Raw genomic sequence first — 7797 nt, 5'->3', positions numbered from 1 at the left:
GTAATTCCCATTCGGTGCAGGCTGTGTTGGTTGAAAGTGTCCACATGTGAGAGCTTGGTAGGTGTCTCCCCTCACAGCTAACTCCAAATCTCCTAAAAACTCTAGTAAGGGCCATACCATAAGGCAAGTGTGCCTTGGATCTGATCAAAGTTTCTCTCATGGCCTCTATCATAAGTGTAGGGAGGTTTAAGGGGGTCTGAGTGATGATATGAAACATGACACATACATCTCTGCCAGATAGTAAGTCATGTCTACCACTCCTAGGAAAGAATAGTTTAGTCACAATCTGATGCAGGACCCTCATCTCAATGGACAGTAGCTTTGCTTCCAATCTGTTTAAACTTCCTGAAAAATCTTCTCCTAAGATAATTCTGATCCCTTCTTGTTTAATTGGGAGTTCCATATATGAGTATCCTTCACTAGGCAACTGAAGTATCTCTCCCAATATCCTAGAATCCAAACAGATGTCAATCTCTTTACAGTTGAAGTCACAGACCCGTTTCCATAATTTAGGTTCTGGTAGAACTCTCTGACTAGATCAACATAGGTGACTTCCTTAAGAGAGCAGTAGAGTTCCCATCCTTGATTTTTGATCTTACTTGCAAAAGTAAAGCCTTCTTTCTCAAAGAACCGAAAATCTATATTTTTCCCGGTTTCTACTTTTCTATCAGAAAGAAGATTTACATTGGGGCTTATGGAGGGTTGAGAGGGACCTTGAGCAGGTACTGAAACTGGATTGGGAACAGTGGAAGACTGAGCATGCCTTTTCTTTCGGACAATTTCCTCAGGCTCTCGGATTGATTTCCTTCTTTGGGGAAGTTTCATCTTTGGAGCCATATCCAATAAGGTAGCAGACAAGAAGACTTGAATTCAGTGGAGGAGGGATCACTAAAGAGTAAAGAAGAATTTTGGTGGAAAAAAGAAGTGGATTTTGAATGAACGGTGAAGTTCTAGGGCACGTTCCACCCGCGCCAAACACTGCGAGAATGCACAGAAAAATCCTTTTCAAGGAGGCGATTTTTGGTGGAGAGAAGGAGGGAGAATTGCCTCGAAATTAATCTTTGAATTTGGAGCAAAACAGAAGTTTGGAGAGGACGGCTTTCGGAAGGAAGACGACGAGAAGATGAGTCGTCTCATAAACAGGTTTCCCGTTTTAAAAACAATGAACCCGATGGAAGTTGGTGGGATTTACAAGTTTGCCATTGAGTCGACTCATGGGGGTCGACTCATGAAGTTCAGAAAATCAGAAAAAATGCAAATAAATTCCAGAAAAATTCAAAATTTTGGGAGAAAGAATTTTGCTCAATGATAAGTTTTTAGAGTGATAAACCTGAGCTTTTGGAACTAGGATAGATGTTGAAAATTGAGCTCTAAGAGATTTTGACATCTATTCTTTGGAAATTGAGAAATTTCAGACAAATGGATCTAGAATTCCTAGATTTCTCCTAATTTCACAGAATCTTTCCTCACTAAGGGCCTTTGTAAAGATATCAGCTAATTGATTTTCAGTGCAAACATATTCAAGAATTATATTTTTGTTTTGAACATGTTCTCTTATAAAATGATGTCTTATCTCAATATGTTTAGATCTTGAGTGTTGTATTGGATTTTTAGATAGATTTATAGCACTTGTATTATCACATTTTATTGGTGTTTCATTAAGTTTGATTCCAAAATCTTCGAGTTGTTGCTTAATCCACAAGATTTGAGCACAACAACTTCCGGCTGCAATGTATTCGGCCTCAGCCGTAGACAGTGCTACCGAATTTTGTTTCTTGCTAAACCATGAGATTAGGTTAACTCCAAGAAATTGGCAAGTTCCACTTGTGCTTTTTCTATCTAATTTACATCCAGCAAAATCAGCATCAGAATATCCTAACAAATTAATTTGTGAGTCCTTAGAGTACCATAACCCTATAGTTTGTGTACCATTTAAGTATCTAAGGATTCTTTTAACAGCATTCAAATGAGATTCCTTAGGATTAGATTGATATCTTGCACATAAGCAAACACTAAACATGATATCAGGCCTACTTGCAGTTAAATATAATAATGAGCCAATCATACCTCTATAGTATTTTAAGTCTACGCTTTTACCTTCATCATCCTTGTCAAGCTTACATGAGGGACTCATTGGTGTGCCAATTGGTTTGCAGTTCTCCATTCCAAATCTTTTGAGTAGTTCCTTGGTGTACTTGCTTTGGGTGATGGAGATTCCCTCTTTTGATTGTTTGATTTGGAGTCCGAGGAAGAAGGTGAGTTCTCCCATCATGCTCATCTCGAACTCTCCCTGCATAAGCTTAGCAAAGTCTTGACAAAGGGATTCATTAGTAGACCCAAAAATTATGTCATCAACATAAATTTGTATAATTAGCATATCATTTTGGTTTCTTTTAATAAATAGAGTTGTATCCACATTGCCTCTTGAGAAACCATTATTTAGTAGAAATTTGCTTAGCCTTTCATACCATGCTCTAGGTGCTTGTTTTAGACCATATAAAGCTTTATTTAATCTAAAGACATGATTGGGAAAAGCATGATTTTCAAATCCAGGGGGTTGTTCTACATATACTTCTTCAGAAATATATCCATTTAAAAATGCACTTTTAACATCCATTTGAAATAGTTTGAATTTCATAAAGCAAGCATAAGCAAGTAGAAGTCTAATGGCTTCTAATCTAGCAACAGGTGCAAAGGTTTCATCAAAATCAATTCCTTCTTCTTGATTATATCCCTTAGCAACCAGTCTTGCTTTATTTCTAATTACATTTCCATGCTCATCTAATTTGTTTCTAAAGACCCATTTTGTGCCAATTATTGAATAATCTTTAGGTCTTTTCACTAAGGTCCAAACATTATTTCTTTCAAATTGACTGAGTTCTTCTTGCATAGCATTAATCCAGTTATGATCATTTTCAGCTTCTTCAAAAGTTTTAGGTTCAAGTTGAGATACAAAAGCACAATGATTAAGTACATCTCTAAGTGAAGAACGTGTTTTTACCCCATGCATAGGATCTCCGATAATTAATTCCTTAGGGTGGTTGTGAACATACCTCCATTCCTTGGGTAAGTCATTTGTACCTTGAGGTTGTTCTTGAATTTCTTCACCTTTCTCATTTTGTTCATCTTCTTGATCCTTGTCTTCTGGAGTTGTTGAATCTTTTAGAGTGATCTCCTTCATACCTTCTATTAGTGGATCTGCATCATCAACACCCTTATTCTTCCTTGAAGGAAGATCGTTAGATTCATCAAAGACAACATGTATGGACTCCTCAACTACTAAGGTTCTTTTGTTGAACACTCTAAATGCTTTACTAGTGGAGGAGTAGCCTAGAAGGATTGCTTCATCTGATTTTGCATCAAATTTACCAAGTTTTTCTTTGCCATTATTTAATACAAAACATCGGCAACCAAAAACATGAAAATAGGCAATATTTGGTTTTCTTCCTTTCCAAAGTTCATAGGGGGTTTTCTTTAAAAATTGTCTTATTAAAGCATGATTTAAAATGTAACATGCTGTGTTAATAGCTTCCGCCCAAAAATATTTTGGAAGGTTGCTTTCACAGAGCATGGTACGGGCCATTTCTTCTAAGGTTCTATTTTTCCTTTCAACTACCCCATTTTGTTGGGGTGTCCTAGGAGCAGAGAAGTTGTGGCCAATTCCATTTTCATCACAAAAATTTTCAAAGTCATGATTTTCAAATTCTGTTCCATGATCACTTCTAATATTTTGAATTGAAAACCCTTTTTCATTAGTGACTTTTCGATGAAATTTCGTGAAAATTTGAAAAGTTTCATTTTTGAGAGCTAAAAAGAAAACCCAAGTAAAACGAGAGTAATCATCAATTATTACAAATCCATATCGTTTTCCTCCTAGACTAGTGGTTTTAGTTGGTCCAAATAAATCCATATGTAAGAGCTCTAAAGGTCTAGAAGTTGAAATAGTGTTTTTGGATTTAAATGATATTCTAGTTTGTTTACCTAATTGGCATGCATCACAAATTCTATCCTTTTCAAAATTTAATTTTGGCAAACCGAGAACTAAATCCTTTTTGATTAATTTTGAAAGAGAATGCATGCTAATATGTGCAAGTCTACGATGCCACAGCCAACTAGTCTCATTTATTTTAGCATTTAAGGAAACTAGGCATTGCATGTCTAATTTAGTTAAATCATTCAAGTCTACCATATAAACATTGCCATGCCTATGTCCTATAAATTTAATGCCATCGTTAATAGGACTCGTCACAATGCATACAGATGATTCAAAACTTACTTTATACCCTTTATCACAGAATTGACTAATGCTAAGTAAGTTATGCTTTAAACCTTTAACAAGTAAAACATTCTCAATGTATTTGGAGGGAGTGATACCAATGTTACCTATCCCGATGATCTTTCCTTTGCCATTATCTCCAAAGGTGACCATCCCTCCATCCTTAGCATCAAGCGTGATGAATTGTGATTCATCACCAGTCATGTGTCTCGAGCATCCGCTGTCAAGATACCATTTCCTGTTTCCTTCTTGGGATGCTAGACACACCTGCAAGCACAGATCAAGTTTCTGTCTTAGGTACCCAAGCTTTCTTGGGTCCTTTCAGGTTAGTCAGAATGGTTCCTTTTGGAACCCATATTTTCTTTGTGTTTGCATATTTGTTAATAAGACATGTGTATGATTTATGTCCTATTCTTCCACATTTAAAACAAGTAATATTTGTAGGCTTTTTGCTTGAATAATTTGCATAAATATCCTTCAAAAATTTTTGTTTCTTCAGGGGTTTATAACCAAGTCCAGCCTTATCATATATAGCTTTCTGATTATCAAGGATCATATTTAGCTTGTTTGAACTTAAGGTGAACTTATCTACTATAGATTTCAGTTTGTTAATTTCATCCTTAAAGTTTTGATTTTCTTGAATCAATGTGAATTTTTCAATTGAAAGAATTTCAGCTTGTTTCACTAAGGACTGATTTTCCAATTTCAGCTCTTTGTTTTTCTTCCCTAGTTTCTTTAATTCATCAATTGAATCATAGAAAGCTTCATGCAATTCTTCAAAAGTAAATTCACTAGTGGATTCAGAAGTTACCTCATTTTCATGTGCCATCAGGCACAGATTGGCTTGTTCGGTTGAGGTTTCCTCGTCGGAGCTTGAGTCATCACTCGCACTCCAGGTCGCCATCATTGCCTTCTTTTTGAATTTCTTTGGACCTTTCTTCAATTGAGGACATTCGGATCTGAAATGTCCTGGCTTCTTGCACTCGTAGCATATAGGGGTTTGATCTTTCTCCTTTTCTATGCTTTGATCCCCTTTTGTAAATTTTTTTCTCATCCCCTGTTTCCTTTTTCTTAGAAACTTCTTGAATTTCCGGGTGATGAGAGCCATCTCCTCATCCTGATCTTCATCTTCAGAGTCATCTGTTTCATAATCAGGTGAAGTTGTGGATTTGAGGGCAATGGTTCTTTTCTTTTTGATTTCATCCTCTTGATGTTGCATCATGCTAAGTTCATGAGTCATCAAGGATCCAAGAAGCTCTTCTAGAGGTAGAGTGTTCAAGTCCTTTGCTTCTTGGATGGCAGTCACCTTGGCTTCCCAAGTTCTTGGCAGTGACCTGAGAATCTTCCTTACAAGTTCACTGTTAGTATAAGATTTGCCAAGACTCTTTAAACCATTGATTATATCAGTAAAACGAGTGAACATAGCAGTTATGGACTCATCATGCTCTATTTTGAACAATTCATATTTATGTACAAGCATGTTTATTTTAGACTCTTTTACTTGATTTGTTCCCTCATGGGTGACTTCTAACCTATTCCATATTTCTTTAGCAGATGCACAAGTAGAAATGCGATTAAATTCACTAGCATCTAGTGCACAATAAAGAACATTCATAGCTTTGGCATTTAATTGTGCTAATTTCTTGTCAACCTCATCCCATTCTTTCTCGGGTTTGGTTGACTCCTCACCATCTATAATCTTGGTGGGTGTGTGAGGACCATTCACTATGATACTCCACATATCATAGTCGAGTGCTTGTATGAAAATCTTTATCCGAGCTTTCCAATAGGTGTAATTAGACCCATTGAAAAGTGGAGGTCGGTTTGTTGATTGCCCCTCGGCTAGAGAAGTTCCAACATGGGTTGCCATAGATCTTTGGCTCTTTGATTGTTAGATCAAAGAAGGGCTAGAGCACTGGCTCTGATACCACTTGTTGCCCAGCTATGCAACCCAAGAGGGGGGGTGAATTGGGTTTCTAAAAATTTTAAGCCCAACAAATAACTTATGAAGAACAAAACAATGGCTTTAAATCAATATTAATTATCTAAAGTAGTATTGCAAGGATATAATAAAGAAATAAGATAAAGCGATAAAGCACACCACAAACACAAGGATTTATAGTGGTTCGGTGCTAACCTTGCACCTACATCCACTCCCCAAGATCCCACTTGGGAATTTCAATCCACTATCCTTTGTATTCAACCCGAATACAAAACGTCGGAAACTCCGACACTAGCTATCCCAAGCTAGAATACAGGACGTCGGAAACTCCGACCCTAGCTATCCCAAGCTAGAACACTTGTTTCCCGGGTACAAGCCAACCCACAACACTCCGATTTCAGGTTCGGATCAACCTTTCCTTGTTTTGGAAATCCTCCAAAAACAAGAGCAAAAACTTACAAAGAGTAAGAATATTTAGAGCACAGATGAATACAAAAACAGCTCCTTAAATGAGCAAATATAACAATAAAAGCTTTACTCAAATGAAGAACCCCTTTTTCAGATTTTCTCAAGATGAATGAACGGTTGAACGCTTGAGAAGAGGTTGATTGTTGATTGAAGATCTCTTGAAAACTTTGAATGATCTCTAGATCAAGGTTGAAACGATAGGCGTGAAGAATTCTCTCCTTGAAAGATCTTCCTTTTCTCTTTCACAATCTCTCTGGTATATTGTGGATCCTCTCTCTTTTTCTCTATGGATATTTCTTTGATCTCAGGCTTTTTCTTGCAAATTTCGGATCCTCTCTTCTGTTCTTCCCTTTTTCCTCTCTTTTCTTCTCTTCATTTGATTTCACGTTTGATCCGCTATTTAATCTGCAATTTCTTTCATCATTTAAAGCATTTTGTAGCATTAGAAGCAAGAGAAAACAATTTAGGCAGATAAAGAGCCGTTAGAGGATTTTTAGGAAGCATAAATGGCAATTAAAACGGGCAAAAAAATAGCCGTTGCTGACATTTTCCGTCGCAGGGGTCGACTCATGAGTCGACTCATGCTTCAGGAGTCGACTCATGAGTCGACTTCTGTTGCAACAGACCAGAAGATCTGATTTCTGAATTTTTCGGTTCAAATCAGCAGGGGTCGACTCATGAGTCGACTCATGCCTTGTGGGTCGACTCATGAGTCGACTCACAGGTCGTGCCAAGCCAAAAAATCCAGCGTGCCATGGGAATTTTTTCGTGCCATTCAGCTCATAGTGCCATGAGTTGACTCATGAGTCGACTCATGCACTTTAAACCTTCATAACTTCAAAAATATTAGTCCAAACACAATGAAATTTTCACCAATAGATTTCAAATCATTTGTTCTACCAAATGGTACTATCAAATCAGGATTTTAGCAAAATTACGATTTTGCCCTTGAAGAGCATAAGGACTTTTTCAATTGTTTGTATCCCTTCAATCTGCTTTGTAATCATCAAAATCAATCTAGGAGCAACAAGTTCGAACTTACTTTGCACTTGACTTCACCACCATACTCAAACTGAACTCAGTTGATCCTAAGGGTCAACATCTACTTGAT

Source organism: Elaeis guineensis, chromosome 6, assembly GCF_000442705.2.
Source record: "Elaeis guineensis isolate ETL-2024a chromosome 6, EG11, whole genome shotgun sequence".
NCBI lineage: Eukaryota > Viridiplantae > Streptophyta > Magnoliopsida > Arecales > Arecaceae > Elaeis > Elaeis guineensis.
The sequence above is the reverse complement of the archived record's forward strand: the minus strand, read 5'-3'. Positions refer to the sequence as shown.